The sequence below is a fragment of the Suricata suricatta genome, chromosome 5 (genome assembly GCF_006229205.1).
Source record: "Suricata suricatta isolate VVHF042 chromosome 5, meerkat_22Aug2017_6uvM2_HiC, whole genome shotgun sequence".
In the NCBI taxonomy this organism is placed as follows: domain Eukaryota; kingdom Metazoa; phylum Chordata; class Mammalia; order Carnivora; family Herpestidae; genus Suricata; species Suricata suricatta.
In genome coordinates this window covers 129,759,664-129,777,648 of record NC_043704.1, presented here as the reverse complement: position 1 = coordinate 129,777,648, position 17,985 = coordinate 129,759,664, and positions in this window count along the sequence as shown.

Below are 17,985 nucleotides of genomic sequence, written 5' to 3'. Positions count from 1 at the left end.
GGCAGAGAGAGAAGGAGACACAGAACCGGAAGCAGGCTCCAGGATCTGAGCTAGCTGTCAGCACAGAGCCTGATGCGGGGCTTGAACCCACAAATGTGAGATCTGACCTGAGCTGAAGTCAGAGGCTTAACCGACTGAGCCACCCAGGCACCCCGAAAAGGAAAATTTAAAGCCACTCTATTTTGTATATTTTTCTATTTTAACTTTTTAAAAACAAGTTTATATGATTTTTATATTAAAAATAGCAGTGTGTGTGTGTATATTATAGAAATGCAAATAAAATTTCGAGGCCTCAAAAGTAAAGTTTGATGGTTTAATGTAGTGTAGCCATGCTGTCTGACTGCAATTCCGTGAAGGGAAAAGCATAAGTGCTTAAAGAGATCCTTGCCGTCACTCCTGTGGGTCTGTCAGTGGGCCCCAGGCAGCACGGCAGCCAATCCTGTGGAAAAATGAGGCCAAATAGACTAAAATAACACATCCAGATGTATTTTTACCCTGAAGGATTGTTCTCTTTTCTTTTTTTCCAGTGCCTCATATATGCCCATTTTTCTCTGCTTTAGTTCATTTATGTACCTCTTCAAGACCGTGTTTCACAAATACAGCTTTTGCTAGGACTCAAGAACCCACCACGGCTCCCTGCCTAATTCTTGAGACCCTCTGTAATTGGGCCAGGCCCCGGCCACACTGCCCCAGGGAGAGAGGGGAAGGCCATCTACCAGATGCAGTTTCTCCAGGAAGACGGCAGACGGACTGACCCAAGTCCCTACTGGGATATGAAGCAGTGGCTTGGGAGGTAAATGACCGACATGGCCCAAATCACATAGCTAGTGTTGCAGTGGCATATGGGGAAATCCTTAAATTGGTCTGCTGACCTGCTTCCCAGGTATCCCCAAATAATGCATTTTCCTTTATGACCTAAAAGCAAAGTGCTGTTGGCTCGCTAACAAAAGATCCTGTAAGCCTTGATGTTTCCCCTCTGCAGAGAGCTTGTCTACGAGAACATTTGTCTGGGGTCTGTTGACTGTGGTCTGCACCTGTGGTAAGCTAAGGCCCTTCAGCATCTGAGGAGGGATGGTGGGAATGGGCTGCATAATAGTCCTAGCCAGTCTGTACGACTGGAATTAAGACTCCTGACTCGAGAGAAGCAGGGCGGGCGTTGGGGCTCAGGCAGAGTGCCGGCTGGCATCCTGCCCTCTGGGCCTGACTTCTTGGGAGGGGCCTCTGGGAATGGGGCAGGGGAAGCCAGAGGAACCCCAGTCTCTTGGTCTGTTGCTTCATACACTCTCCTTTCTTTTGAGAACCGAAAGATGGCTATGCTAGGTGAGAGCAAAATTAGTGAGGACTTGTACAGAGTTTGTCTTTTGCAGTGTTTTTTTCCTTTGAATCAACTAATAAAGATGCCTCTTTTGCAGGGCTGTGGGCCCCCTCCTAGGTCTTGGGTCAAGCCTGGCCCCAGAGCATCTGGTATAGGAGGGCCAGGACCAGCCACAGGTTCCTCACTTCCGGTCCAGGGATCCTTCCTCTAAGCCTTCTCCAAGTGAACCCCACTCCAGCTTCAGCCCCAGGACGCCCCTTCCACAGAAATCTTTCCCTCCATGAGATCTGACCAGCGTCGCTTGGGTTTCAGTGGCTAAGTTGAATAAAAGCAGGGTATTTAAAGTAGAAAGTAGGGAGCTGTGTAGGGTGGTAGGCTAAGCATGGGCTTTTGTTATCAGAAGTCACTTGGAATTGTGACCTCATCTTTTACCCTCATTTGTAAAATGGGGATAGCTGCTGAGAAGCACTCCTACTGGAGGTCACTGATCCAAAGCACGTGTTGTCAAGAAAGCCGAACAGGCTGATGAGGACCCTGGCTGTAAGAGAAGACCTCTCCACCTTTACTAGTAGTTGGCTGAGGGGACACTCCTGAAGAAGACTGACAGTTTCTTCCAAACACAGCTTGGAGTTGTCTCCATCCACAGGAGCAATTTAGACATACCCACTTTTGACACTGAGCAAGGTAACCTCTCAGTAACCCCACTCTAAAATACATCGGTTGTAGGGACACTTAGCTGGCTTAGTTGGTGGACTCTGCGACTCTTGGATCTCGGGGTTGTGAGTTTGAGCCCCACATTGGGTGTAGAGATTCCTTAAAAATGAAACCTTTAAAATAAAAATATATTGGCTATAAAATATACTACTTAAATGAATGAGGTGACCTAGTCCATCAGAGTTGTAGCTATGAGCTAACGGATTGGATTAAGAAACAACAAAAATAACGCTAAGCATAATAAAAGCATGGCTTCAGGCCACTGCCTCTGTGCCTTTCTGTTGACTCTTCCCGGGCAAACCTCTATCATTGCACCACAGGTTAAGGCAGTAGAGCCTCAGGGTTTTCCACAGTTTGGACTCCAGGGACCCAGGAAAGTAAAGCCAGTTTAGTAGCAAAACTAATAGCATTTGTTGAATCATAAGACTACAAAGAGTCCACCAGTATGGCCTTGTCTTCACAGACAGAAAACAGCTCCAGAAAGGTGGTAGTAGTTAACAGTGCTATAGAAAATAGAAGTACCATAGTATTATATAGTTAGTATCCGTACTGTATATAGTATAGTATATATATTATACTACTATATACCCTATACTGTACAGTACTAGGTATTTCTTTTGAGTTTTTGATACACTACCTAAGTAATACTAATAAAGTTATATCACGTGGTTTGGGGTTTGGAAATCAGGGTTCAAGTCCAGGACTTGCCCACACAAGTACCAGCTTTTCAGAGCCTCAGTTTTCACGTCTGTAAGGCTGAGCTCCTGCCACCTACAGCAGAGGGCCGCTGGCAGCAGCACTCACTTGGGAGTGCTTTGTTCACTAAAAATTGCCAGCCAAATGCTAATTATTTCTATTAGTTTGTATCCCCCAAGAAAATAACCTCTCCCATTGTTATTATTAAATCCCAATTTCTCTTCCAGAAGCCCATCATTTTTAAGTGTAGGGTCCTCAAAAGGGACCGGGATTTGGATATGCTGCCACAAGGTGGAGCCAGATGCTAAATAATCCCGTTGACCTTTACTCCCATCTTCATGGCAGTTCTAGCATGTCCATTTTTATTGTCATCAAAAAGGAAAGCAAATGCTTACAAATGTGTTTCCTAGGTTAACTTTATCCCATAAGATCAATTTTTGCCATAGGTGGAAATAAAGCAAGGATGCTTTTATCCAGCATCCAATCTATCTTACCTACGGAAGGTAGCTTGCTTTCAGCTGAACTTGGGCAACATTTTAGGCGGTAGGTTCTAAGAGGGTCTGCAAGGGCCCCAATCCCCATCCCTGAATGGTTCTGTGGATTCAATTTTACTGTTGCTAGGGATTAAGGCAAAGCAAGAGAAGGGAATGCAGCATGGATACTGTTTGCCTCACACATCATTCATAGTTATCTTTGACAGCATTCGGCTTCCTATTTCACTGTAGTCAACCAAGGAAAGGAAAATTGTGAAATAAATCATGTGCACCAAGAGAGTAAAGCAGGACCGTGTTTGCTGTTGGGAAGCAAATATTGAATATAAACGTAAGTAGGCTCTGCTCGTGAAGCCACATGATTCATTAAACACAAAATTAGCTACTTTTTCACTCTTCTGCCCTCCTCACACTAGTGGCGTTTCAGGAGATAGTGTTCATTAGGTACCAACTGGAAACGGCACTGTGGGGTCACCCTGGCTGGAGTACAGCAGTGGGAGGACTGCAGGCGCACACGGAGGTCGGGGGCTTCCCTGAGCCGAAGTGTGGCAGTTAGCAAGCCAAGCACCCACACTCAGTGCCAGGGGAAAGGAAAAGAGGAAGAGAGGCTATGGAAAGCCTGAGTGTGACAACTGTCCCCATCACTTGGAAAGAATATGTCCACACTTCTCAGTAGAGCCGTCCTATGCCCCTCTGGAGGGCGTGGCTGTGGAGATGAGAAGTGACGCAGAGCTCCTTTACAGTACCTTCCCAAGCACGTCCGGAAAAACATCGTACCTAGCAAAATGAGACCATTCCTGGAGGAAATACAACTTCTAAAAAAATGGTCAGCTCTAATTAGAAGTAGTTGTTAAATTGAGACTCCCTTTTGTCACCTTTCAAATGAATAAAATTTTACACGTGGTCATACTGAGGGTACCTGGGTGCCTGGGTTGGTTGAGCATCTGACTCGATTTCGGCTCAGGTTATGATCTCACGCTTTATGAGATCGAGCCCCCTCATCGGGCTCTGCGCTGACAGTGCAAGCCCACTCAGGTTTCTGTCTCTCACTGTCTCTCTCTGCCCCTGTCTCTCATGCATGCTCTGTCTCTCAAAAATAAGTATTTTTTTTTAAAAAACAGGGTAATAATGCTGGTAAAGGAATGGAGAAACTGATTTTGGAGGTACCAAAAGTATGACTTCTCTGAAACAGCACTGTCCACTAGAACTTTCTGAAATGATGGAAATGATCTCTGTCTACATTGTCCAGTATGGTAGCCACTACCCACCTGTGGCTACTGAGGACTAAGGCTAGTGGCCAGTGCAACAGAGGAAGCGATTTTAAAATTGCATTTAAATATAAATGTAACTAGCCACATGAAGCTAGCGGCTACCATATTGGACAGTGCAAGTCTAGAACACAAGTATTGTGTAGCAGATTTCACGAATCTGTACATAATCTTTGATCCAGTAATCCCATATTTAGGAATTCAGTTAAAGGGAATAATCTGAGGTACTTATATGAAGATTGTCGTCAAAAATGCTATTTAGAACAGTGTAAAGGTGACAGCTTAAATAAATATGGGAGATTGGTTATATAAATTTAACCATAAATTACAATGTTGTAATGAGCATGGAACATGCCCATTACATAATGTAAGTAAGCAGGAATATAAAACTGCACAGAAGAATGGTTTCAATTATGTTTAATACTAAATATATTATAAAAGGATAGGTCAATACATAGTTTTTAAAAGCCCACCTAGGGAGGAACCAATTTAAAATGGTTATAGTATTTAATTCAGGGCCATACAAGTATAGCTGCTACTTTTTCTTATACTTTTCTAAACTGTACATGTTTTTTTTGTAATGGGCATATATTTCTTTTGAGTTAAGAACAAACATGTAATCTGGCATCCTCCAAACTCCTTCCCAAAACTCACAAGTTAAATGAATCCTTTTGGCAAATCTGCTAGAAATGCCATTTCAGCCTTTAATATTCTTACCCACCAGGAGCTAGAGGACACCTCCTGAGCAAGAGAGTGAGTGTCTTAGGGATTCTTTTTGTTCCTAATGGCCTGTTGTTCACAGTGAGGTGCCGCCCATTGGGGGGTTTTCATCTGTTCTGCTGGGCTGTCCTTGGCTGCTATGAATTTGGAAATGCAGATCCTTCAGTTTGGGGAAATTTACTCCAGTTATTTATTTAATGACTCCCCTCCGCCAACTCCAGACTAGTAGTGCACACGCGCGCACACACACACACACGCACACACACACACACACACACTGCTCATTCTCTTCTTGGAACTCATTATTAAAACAGTGAACTTTCTCTAACAATACCATAATTTTACAGTCTGTCCTCTTTTTCCACCATCTCTCTTTTTTCATGTTTTGCTTTCTGGGAGATCTGATTCACAGTCCTTCACTGAGTTTTTATTTCTGCTTTCTTATTTTTATTTATGTATTTTTTAAAGTTTATATTTATTTTGAGAGAGAGAGTGTGTGCCAGTAAGCAGCAAAGAGAAAGAGAGAGAGGATCCCAAACAGGCTCTGCTCTGTCCATGTGGAGCCTGATGTGGGGCTCGAACTCAAACTGTGAGACCATGACCTGAGCCAAAATCAAGAGTCGGATGCTTAACTGACTGAGCCCCCTGGGCACCTCATTTGCTTTCACATTCTTACTTTTCAGGAACCGTTTTTATTCTTTCATTGTCTGTTTTAAAAATAGAAACTTAGTCTTGTTTCATGGATGCAGTGTCTTCTGTCTCTCCAAGGCATACATTCTCCACAGGGCCACTACTGTCCCCAAAGGCACAAAACTTGGTTCTTTGGGGATTGGCAAAAAAATACTAGATATCACAATGATTTGTGGCCCTTCAAAACTCACCCCTATCTGACAAAATCATATTCTTTAATATTTAATTTCTCTCATAAGGGAAAATAAAATTGAATTCTATTCTTTCTCCTCTTTAGAGGTTATCTCCCTGTGCAGTGTCTGTGTATTAGTCTGGGTTCTCCAGAAAAACAGAACCTATAGATAGATATATAGATCATACATACAACTGACTCTTGAACAACACACGGGCTAGTAAAGTCTGCAATAACTTAACCCTACTGTTGACTGGAAGCCTTACTGATGACGTAAATGGTCAATTAACACATATTTTGTATGTTATCTGTATCATATACTCTATTCTTAACAATAAAGTAAGCTAGAGAAAAGAAAATGTTAAGAGAACCATAATAAAGAGAAAATATATTTATAGTACTGTGCTGTAAAAAAATCTGCATATAAATGGAACAGTTCAAACTCATGTTCAAGTCTTGATTGTATACAGTTTATGTATATATACATATACACAGCTATACCCACACAGACAGAACTACTATAAGGAACTGGCCCACACCCTCAAGAAGGCTAAGAAGTCTAAGGTCTGTAGTCCCAGGTCAAGGACAGGCAGAGAGAAAGAATTCATCTTACTCAGCCTTTTATTCGATTCAGGCCTTCAACAGATTGGGTGAGGCCCACCCACATTGGTGAGGGCAACCTGCTTTATTCAGTCTAGTGATTTAAATATAAATCTCATCCAGAAATGCCTTCACAGACACATCTAGAAATAACTTAACCAGATATCTGGGTACTCAGACCCAGTCAAACTGACAAATTAATCATCACACTGTTTTTTTTCCCTTTTCTGTTTCAGTCTCTATATTTTTGGGGGCTTTTCTCAGATGTGTGGTGACCCTCGGTTTTCCATTTATATTTTAGAATGGGGAGCTGCTGGGAAGCTCTGAGCATGAGGGGGAGCTGTCAGTGGGCTTCCCTGTGTGGTGATCTGACTAGGCTGTTGCTTAGTACAACCTCTAGTTTGTTATCTTGAGGTCTCTCCAGAAAATTATCTTTCAGCCCCCGCCAGTGGATTCGATCCTCACTACTCGTGATCTGGGAGCAAGCCAGTGTGGAGTGGGGAGAATCTCAACATTTGGCGTGTAAGCTTCCACGGAGTTTCCTGGGAACGTGTTTAGGAGTACTATTTGTGGTATCGTGGTACATCCTGTTTCACCTGGTGGTCCCTTATGTGGAGACATTTTGTGTTTAGCCTCTAGTCTTGTTCTCGGGTGGGGACCCTACAGTTGTCTGGCCTTGTGGACACGGGGAGGGAGCTTGGGCATATAACTGCTCCTCAAAAACTTTCAACCACTGCACCCACACTTGTAGAAACAGCTGGTCTTGCCTGATCCGGAGGCACAAAACCCTTGGGAGTTCTCCACACAGACTGAGTTGCTTTCTTATCTTTCATCACTATCGGCTTCAGATTCAGCTTCTCAGGTACTGGGTCAGTTGTTGCTCATCCTTATGCCTTTGAGTCCTCCCCCCGTTTTATCATGTCTTTATTCTGTACAAAATCCCTTTTGCAGTTTCTAGTGGGGTTTCTAGAAGGAGCTGAAATAAGTACATGTACTTAGTCTGCCATTTGCAACCAGTTGGGTTGGGCAGGAAAGCGCAGCACATAGACTGAGGGACAATTTGAGGAAGAAAGAGATTGGTGTGATTGCCAAGTGCAAAGGGGCCGAAGGATTTAGAGGGAGGGCGGCACCTCGGGGGAGCTGAACTTGTGGCGTGTGCTTAGACGGAAGACAGGCTAGTTCCAGGTAGTCCCTTGGGCAGAGTCAGGAGGTCGCTGAATCAGGGTCAGGTCACATTCTCAGAGCTGCTTTAACCTGTGTCCCAGAGTATGTGTCAAGGCCCTTAGAAATGGCCATATATTTTTTTTTTTGCCTTAACTTAATTTGTAGGATTCTTTCCTCAGAGACAAGCTAGCATATCTATAAGGACTTCTTTACAAAGGTGCTTATTAGCAGCATTATTTGTAATACTAAATATTAGAAACAGTCAAAACCAGGGTCCGGCCACTATGACCCATGGATCGACTCCAGCCTTTCTCCTGTTTTGGTGAGTAAAGTTGCCTTGAAGCACAGCCACACCCGTGTACACATTGTTTATATTTCCCTTCGTGCCCTCACAGCAGACTATGGCAAGCAAAGCCTAGGATATCTTCTAACTGGTCCTTTAAGAAAAAGTTTGCTGACCCCTAGTCTAAATGACTAGTGAGAGAATGGATGAGCCAACTAAGGTACATCATATGACAAGATAGAATGTAGTCAGTGAACACTATATATCGGAAGACGTTTTTTCTTTTTAACTGGTGAAAAATATGCGTAACATAAAATTTATCAAGCATTTTTAAGCCGACAGTTCAGTAGTATTAACTATATTCACATTGTGTAGAAGAGCCTCACAGTATTTTCATCTTGCTCGGCACCTGGGTGGCTCAGTCGGTAAAGCATTCGACTCTTGATTTCGGCTCAGGTCAGGCTCTCACCATTCATGAGATCGAGCCCCATGTTGGGCTCTGCACGGACAGCATGGAGCTTGCTTGGGATTCTCTCTCTCTCTCTTTCCTCTCTCTCTCTCTCCCCCCCTTTCTCCCTCTCCCTCTCCCTCTCTCTCTCTCTCTCTCTCACTGTCCCTCCTCCACTCATGCATGTGCATGCTCTCTCTCAAAGTAAACATTTTTTAATTGAAAAATAGGAACATTTTCATCTTGCAAATTTGAACCTTTGTACCCACTTCATACCATTTCCCTTACCCCTCCCCTCCCTAGGCTCGGGCCAGCACCATCATACCGTATGTTTCTGTGAATTTGACTAGTTATTTCATATAAGCAGAAGCATACCGGTTTTTTGTCTTTTTTTGTGACCAGCTTATTTTATTTAGTGTAATATCCTCAGAGTTTATCCATGTTGTAGCATGTAACAGGATGTCATTCCTTTTTAAAGCTGAATAAAATTCCACTTTGTGTCTATACCACAGGTTGCTTATCTGTTCATCTACCAGTGGACATCTGGGTGGCTTCTACCCTTGGCTGTTGCGGACACGCTCTGTAAACACAGGCGCACCAGTATCTCTTTGAGACCCTCCTTTCAGCCCCTGTGGCTGTATACCCAGAAGTGGAATCACTGGAGCAGGTGGTACTTCCACTTTTAATTTTAAGAAACCTCAATGCTGCATTCCATAGTCGTTGTATCACTTTTTAGTCCTACCAGTTGGAACAAGAGTTCGGATTTCTCCACATCCTCAGCAACACTTGTTAATGTGTTTATTTTTGATAGTAACATTCTAATGGATATAAAGTGATAACTCATTGTAGGGGATTTAAAAATTTTTAATTTTAGTATTTATTTGCTCTGAAAATATAGTCATTTTTATATAGAAGTATGTTATTTATATTAACATATAGTGGGTTTATTATCATTCTGAAATGAATCCACAAACGTTTTAGACATTTTCCAGTTTTAATTTCTAATATGGTAAACATCGACAGCTAGAACTCGCATAAATGAAAGTTCTTTGGAGTCCTCCACAATTTAAAGTCTTTTTTTTTTTTTTTTTGGAGGCCAGCAGTCTGACATCAGCTTTATTGGGCCAAAATCAAAGTGTTAAGTACTAAAAGTACTTATATTTGGGAAAAAAAACCCAAAATCGTATTAGAAATTAGAAGTATTTAAGCAATTCAGTGGTGGATGAAACATTTAAATTTGGTTCTAACAAGGATGTCGAGGTAGGACAGTTTGGTGGCTGATTGCAGAATAAACTATACATGTAGGGGGAAACTGTTCAAAGGGATAGGAAGGCAGTGAGCAGGCCTATAAGGGGTTGCTATAACGGGCCATGTGGTTAGTAAACTGAGGTTTTTAAAAATAATTTATTTATTTTTAATTTACATCCAAGTTAGTTAACATGTGATGCAACAATGATTTCAGAGTAGATCCCCTAATGCCCCTCACCCATTTAGCCCATCCCCCCCGCACAACCCCTCCAGTAACCCTCTGTTTGTTCTCCATATTTAAGAGTCTCCTATGTTTTGTCCCTCTCCCTGTTGCTTCCCTTCCCTTACGTTCATCTGTTTTGTGTCTTAAAGTCCGCATGTGAGTGAAGTCATATGATGCTTGTCTTTCTCTAATTTTGCTTAGCATAATACCCTCTGGTTCCATCCACATAGTTGCAAATGGCAAGATTTCATTCTTTTTGATTGCCGAGTAATACTCCAGTGTGTGTGTGTGTGTGTGTGTGTGTGTGTGTGTGTGTGTGTACCACATCTTCTTGATCTATTCATCCCTTGATGGACATTAGGGCTCTTCCATACCCTGGCTATTGTTGATAGCACTGCTATAAACACTGGGCTGCATGTGCCCCTTCAAAACAGCACACCTGTATCCCTTGGATAAACACCTAGTAGTACAATTGCTTGTTCCTAGGGTAGTTCTATTTTTAATTTTTGAGGAACCTTTATAGTATTTTCCAGAGTGGCTGCACCAGTTTGGATTCTCATGGTTTTTTTTTTTTAATGCTTGTTTATTTATTTTGAAAGGTCTGTGTGTGGGGGTAGAACATGAGCGAGGGAGGAACAGAGAGAGAGACAGACAGACAATCCCAAACAGGCTCCACACTGTCAGAGCAGAGCTCAGTGCTCATGAATCATGAGATCATGACCTGAGCCGAAATCAAGAGTTGGACACTTAATTGACTGAGCCACCCAGGCACCCCGTCTCACTGTGGTTTTGATTCACATTTGTCTGATGATTAGTGCTGTTGAGAATCTTTCCATATGCTTCTTGGCCATTTATATATCATCTTTGGGAAAATGTCTATTCCAGTCCTTTCCATTTTTGTTGTTTGCCATTGTTATTGAGTTAGAGGAGTTCTTCATGTATTGTAGCATCCCCCTTTTGGTGGCGTCCTTTCTTGGTTTTACACGGGCCTGGGTGTTGTAGCTTTCAGCTGGTCTGTACAGTTCTCACAGAGGTATTTTGGTCCATACGTGTAGTTAACTCTGGGGGAAGGAAAGCCTGTGACTTCCTAGTCTGCCATCCTGCTGATGTGACTGTCATAGGAAAATGTTTTTAGCATTTTAATACAATGTTTATGTCTCGATGTTAAGCTTAAAAAAGATCCAAATATAAAATTATACAGTCTGTTCCAAACTACATAAAAAATATTCTTAAAAACAATACTGGTAAGAAATGTAGTACAATAAAATGTTAATTCTTTTCTGCACTCTCCAAATATTAGACAATAAATATTTATAATCCCGAGGGAGAAACGCAATTAAAAAAAAAACAACTAGAAGCTCAGAGGAAGACCAGGGATCAGATTAAGAAAGGAGTCTTTTGTATTCAAGGACCCAAAGAGCAGAGAAATTCTGAAGGCGTGCAGGATTGAGGTAGAGAAAAGAGAACAGAACAGTACAAAGAGTAAGAAAAAATGAGTAGAAGTGAGGCAGCGCCTTTGGGAAGGTCGGGTGGGGAGACAAGAAATAACCTTACAAGTCAACCAAGATGTTTGAGAAGCTGACCCTGGAACATCCCCAGTAGATGCAATCTCTGTGTCGGAAGACTTCCTCCCGCTGTGACGTGGCCTGTGCCCTTTAAACATGAGGGTCAGCACGAGGCATGGGAACCACAGGGGAAGAGAAAGGGCAAACGCTAGGAATTTCAGTCCTTCGCGTAATAGCAGTCCAAGGTTGCCCAACTTAGGGGAATTCCCGAAAGTAGGGTGAACAGTCATCTCAGTTGGCCAGGACAGCCCTGCATCACAGGAGACCTCTTCATGCCAGGTAAAACTGGGCATCAGTTCCGCGACAAGCCACGCTCTACCACGCACCCGCGCTCACACACACGTGCCCGCGCATGCACACACGGTTACCTAGCTTTGGTTTGCCCGTGCCAGGTAACTGAGAATGGATTAATCTTTCTTTAAGTTGGTTTTTTTTTTAATTTATTTATTTATTTTGAGAGAGAGAGAGAGAGAGAATGCTAGTGGGATAGGGGAAGAGAGGGGGCAGGGGTGGGGTGGGAGAGCATCCCAAGCAGGATCTGCACTGTCAGTGTCAAACCCAATTCAGGGCTTGAACTCACAAACCATGAGATCATGACCTGAGCTGAAATCAGGAGTTAGACACTTAGCCAATTGAGCCACCCTTGTTTTTTTTTGGTTTTTAATTTTAATTCCGGTGTAGTTAACCCGGCTCCTCGTGGTAAGTGTACTCTTAATCCCCTTCTGTTTTACCCATGCCCCCATCGGCTTCCTTTCTGTACCATCAGTTTGCTCCCTATAGTCGAGTCTGTTTCTTGGTTTCTCCCTCTCTTTTTCCACTTTGTTCATTTGTTTTGTTTCTTAAATTCCACATATGAGTGAAATCATATGGTACCTGACTTTCTCAGACTTACTTCACGTAGCATTTTACTCTCTAGCTCCATCCATGTCATTGCAAATGGCAAGATTTCATTATTTTTATGGCTGAATAAAATTCCATTATCTATCTGTCTATCTATATCACATCTTTTTATTCATTCATCTGTTGATGGACACTTGGGCTGCTTCCATAATTTGACTATTGTAAATAATGCTGCAATAAACGGGCACATGTATCCCTTTGAATTAGAGTTTTTGTATTTTTTGAGTAAATACCCAGTAGTGTGATTACTAGATCATAGAATAATTCTGTTTTTAACTTTTTGGGTAACCTCCACACCCTTTTCCACAGTGGCTGCACGGGTTTCCATTCCTGCCAACAGTGCATAAGGATTTCTTTTTCCCCACATCCTCACCAACACATGTTGCTTGTATTTTTTGGTTTTGTTTTAGGTAGGCTCCATGCCCAATGTGGGGCTTGAACTCATGACCCTGAGATCAAGAGCTGGATGCTCTACCAACTGAGCCACCCAGGTGCTCCTATTTCTTGTATTTTTTGTTCTAGCCACTCGGACTGCTGTGAGGTGATATCTCATTATAGTTTTGATTTTTATTTCCCTGATGATGAGCGATGTTGAGCATCTTTTCATGCGTCTATTGGGCATCGGGGTGTCGTCTTTGGAGAAATGTCTGTTCATGTCCATACCCGTTTTTTTTTTTTACTGGGTTATTTGTATTTTTGGTTTATATATTTTGGGGTTCATCTTTTATTAGACACTTCTCCAGTGGACAGTTTGGTAGTGTCCCGTTAATGAATGAGTGCTTTTATGCAGAATAGAAAACAGTCTTGCTCTGGGCAAGTACAGCCCGATCATAGCTTGGTGGAGCACCTTGGTGTTACACAGCTTGAGAGGGTGGGGTCTGAAAACCAGCCATGGCTCTGCTGGTCACGCTGTGTCCTCTGGTCACGGGGACTGTGTCTGCCTGAGGGCACCTCCACGCCAAGCTGCTCCACAAGCTGTGATGGAGCTGCACTTGCCCAGAGCGAGCCTGTTTCCCATTTTGCACAAAGGTACTCACTCATCAGTGTACTTGTGCAGTGCTCAGTGACAACTGGCCTGCCACTCAGACTCCGGTCCCAGATGTCTCTACATCAATAATGCCAGAAAAAAGAAAACACTTTCTTATTCAGTGAATTATATATTTTTGCCTGAAGATTGTCTACCATGTATGTAAAATCCAAAATAAATGCTGGATTTTTAAAAAAATTTTCACATATAGAATAAGGACCTGCTGGAAACCAATGGAAAAAAAAAAGACAACTGGGGGTGAGGTGGATATTGTAGCCACGGGTGAGACTGCAGGTGGAGCTCAGCCCTTTGATTATGCTTCTCCAGTTCCAGGGAGGAAGAAAGGACCCGCCACCAGGCACATGCACGGAGACCAGCTGTTTCTTTCCAGCAGACCTTTCCCTCGTGGTCGGTGCTGTAAGGGTCAGCTTTTCAGACCTTCACTGCATCCCCAGGACTGCCTCCGCGCTCCTCTCCCTCCTCCTTCCGAGGCTCTAGACTTTATTTTATTTTTAAGTGTTTGTTTATTTTGAGAGAGAGAGAGAGAGAATCCCACACAGGCTCCATACTCAACATGCAGCCTGATGTGGAGCTTGATCCCATGACTGTGAGATCACGACCTGAGCCGAAATCAAGAGTCAGACACTTAACCAGCGAAGCCACCCAGGTCCCAAAACATATGTTAGACTTTAAAAATGTATTTTCTATGTCTCTTATCTTCCGTTTTGCATTTTCCATCTTTTAAAAAAATTTTACCAATTATTTATTTTAAATAATCCCTACACTCACCGTGGGTCTTGAACTCATGACCCTGAGATCAAGTGTTGCACGCTCCTCCAACTGAGCCAGCCAGGCACTTCTGCATTTTCCATCTTTTTTATCTGTTGGAATGATGCTCTGAATAATTTCTTCAGAGCTATCTTCCAATTTTCTAATTCTGTCTTCAGTTGTATTTCTTTTGGTGTTAAACTTATCCAGTGAGATTTGCGTGTATGTTTCTATGTCTTTTGGTTATTGCAGGGTTTTTTTTTCCCTTAGAAGTTCTTAGTTCTGGGAAGACCATATCACTTGCTATAGTTTCCTGTTCCCGAAGATATCAACAAATGTGCCTTGCTGACCTGCCTTGTTGAATTATTTGAGGCCTCTGTATTGAACGTACCTTCCTTAAAGAAGTATTTGCATATGCTTTTGTGAGGTGTATCGGGGACCAAAAGTCTCAAAACACTGTAAACCAATTTCGAGGATAGTCCCTGACCCAGATAATTGGCAGTGGCTACCACGTAAAGAAAGAAACTGGGAAAATACGAAACAGAGACACACATTGAATATGGAAGATGGGAGCACAAGGCCACTGGAGGCTGTCACTGGCGTCCCCGGTGCTAGGATGAACTTACTGTCTTCTAGGCAGAAGCAGCAATGGTGTCAGCAAGAGTAGGGAGGACAGTGAACCCCAGGAAAATACAGACCTGCTGGGAGCCTCCTAGCGAGCAGTCAAGACCACCCCAAACAGGAGGCAGAACAGCGTCAACTGAGGTAAATTGTTGGCGTCCCCCCCAAGTTCTCATCTCATGAGTTAGAATTACTAACAAGCCCTCCAAGGGCTCATTGAGTGCTAAGGTCAGCATCACAATGTGACGTAAAAGACTCAGGTGAACTGGTAAACATGTCAGTCCATGGTAGGAAGTTTGTTTGCAAGTCAGGGGCTTAGATTTTGGACTTTTTTTGTTTGTTTGTTTGTTAAATGCTGTGTCATCTTAGAAGGACCATGTCCTCTTTCTGGGTCTTGGTTTTTCCATCTGTGAAACTATAGTTTTGCATTTGATGAATGTTTCCCAAATTTTAATCTTCACACAAAGCCCCTAGGGGTCTTGTTAAATTGTGGATTTTGATTCAGTGAGTCTGGGAAGGGCTCTGAGAGTCTGTTTCTGTCTAACGAGCTTCTCAGGTGATTCTCCTATTCCTGATCCAGCGGCCCAAATCTTTAGAAGTGTTGTGCACGGACTCGAAGCTCCCTCCTGGATGGCTCTAGTCAAATAGGGACCCTTTGGAGCTTTTGGAAGCTTGCTGCTTAAACAAGTCCCCTTCTCAAGTGGTAATTCCGTCTCCTATTTCAGCCCTGGGCTCTAATGTCTCCTCCTCCAGGAAGACTTCCCTGGGATCTTTGCCTACACTGGCTCCCACCAACAGCCTGGGTGGGGAGCTCTCTTCTGGGTGCCTGTGAGTATGCCACTGTCTCTCTGTAATCATCTGCCTAATGTCAACGTCTGTGACTCCAGTACTAGCCAAGTGCCTACCTGTATAAATGAACAGAAGGACAAAATAAGTTTTAACTGGGAGCAAAGAGATGGGGGTGATTCGGCAGATTCCTGACCAGGACTTAAAAGCCAGGTCTCTGTTTATTCTCAGAGTCACAAATATCCACTTGCTCCTGTTACAGACTGAATTGTGTCCCCACCCAGTTCTTGCCTTGAAATCCTAAATCCCCAATGTGACTGTCTTTGAAGACAGAGCTTTTAAAGAGATAATTAAGGTTAAATGAGGCCATAAGGGTAGGCCCTGATCCAGTAGGTCTGGTGTCTTTCTAAGAAGAGGAGGAAACACCGGGAATGTGCGCACAGAGATAAGGAAGGCCGTGTGAGGACGAAGCTAGGAAGTGACTGTCTGGAAGCCAGGGAGACAAGTCTCAGTCCTACTGAGTTCCACCCGAGTCTCGGGCTCAGCCTTCCAGCGTCCAGAACCGTGAGGAAGTAAATTGCTGCTCGAGCTGCCCAGCCTGTGGGATTTGGCTATAGCAGCTGAGCAGACTACCCCAGCTCCTCACCTAGGAGAACGGGGCCTCTGGTGTCTAGGCTGTTTCCCGTCACAGAAGACTCTCAGCAGATCGAGCTCTCCTTCAGGGAGGACCCGGCAACCCCCAGCGGCCCCCCTGAGGCCAGCGGAGGGGGCTGTCCTCTGGGCCAGGTAGCTTTCATGGAAAGACCAGAGAAGAAGAGCCGTGCCAGGTGGAATTTATGCCACCTTGGGGCTGCTGAGCACTACTTGGTGGGACGTGTGTGAGTTTCAAGACTTGACATTCAGATCCCATCTCCTTGCCTCAACCACTTCCTCTTTGGAACTACACCCAGCCATTGCCTGGAAACTCCATTTTCCAAACTTCCTTGCCAGCTGGGTTCCATGCCAGTTAGGTTCTGCTGGTGCAAGGCCCTTGTGTGAGCTGGTTGGAAGACGGGAGGGAGGGAGAAACGCCTTCCCCCACCCTGGTCCCTGGGTGTGACATCAACAGCAGCTGTGGAGGGGTTGTGGGCTGTGCACTGCCGGGGTCCTTGGGTGGCAGCACCAGCTGGAACTAAGGGTCCCAGCAGCTCTGATGGCACCTTCAGTGGCATGAACAGGTGGTCTTGGCTTTCTGCTCGAGGGCAGAGCGCATGGAACTCCAAATGCCTGAGTGGCGAATGAGTACACCTCATGGGCTCCAGGGGAAAAAAAAACACCCCTCCTTTCTGCCTCCAGGTTGTATGTATGTCAGAATTTCCTTCCCTGTTAGGCTGAATAATATTCTGTTGCACGTATATACCACATTTTGCTTACCCATTCGTGTGTCAATGGACACCTGAGTTGCTTCCACATCTTGGCTATTGTGAATAATGCTGCTATATGCAATTATGCAATTATTTTGTCCTGTGCAAGTATCTCTTGGAGACTCTGCTTTCGTGTATTTTGGATATATGCCCAGAAGTAGAATTGCTGAATAATATGGTAATTTTATTTTCAATTCTTTGAGGAAGCACCGTACTATTTCCCACAGGGGCCATACCATTTTATGTGCCCACAGACGGCACACAACAGTTCCAATCGTTGGCTTCTTAATAACATCACTTTCTCCTCAGGGTTATAGAAAAAAGGTGTGAACATGAAAAAAATGGTCCGAACATCAAAGGCCTTGGGTGCCAAATAAACACCCTCCCGGATGTATCATTTCACATTTGGTGACCATTCCTAAATTGTTGAATTGTAGGGGCCACACTAAGGGTATGATGGTGATGTGTCTCCTATCCCTGACTGGATTCCTGGACGTCCTGCCTTCTAATTTCAGTCTTTCCACTACAAGTGAGTAAGTCATACGTCCCTATGGGCTTCAGTTTCCCCACCTGTAATATAAAGTAATTGAATTATAGGGCTAACTATAACCAGCTCTGGAATTGTTTCTGAGATTACCTCTTCAGTAACTATTTTGAAGTCAGCAACAACTTAAAATCCAGAGAAATGCTGGAGTCATTGATGGTCTTTGGCAGGATCTCAAATTGGAAGTCCAAGGATCAGTCACAGATGTTTGGGTGATTGCCTTAATATTTTTCAAACTTTCAAATTTAAATTGTAAGTACAGATACAGGAGAGCTTAAAATGGTGAGGGACTATTAAATGTCACATGTCACTGTGGCAGTAAATTTGAAAATCTAAAAA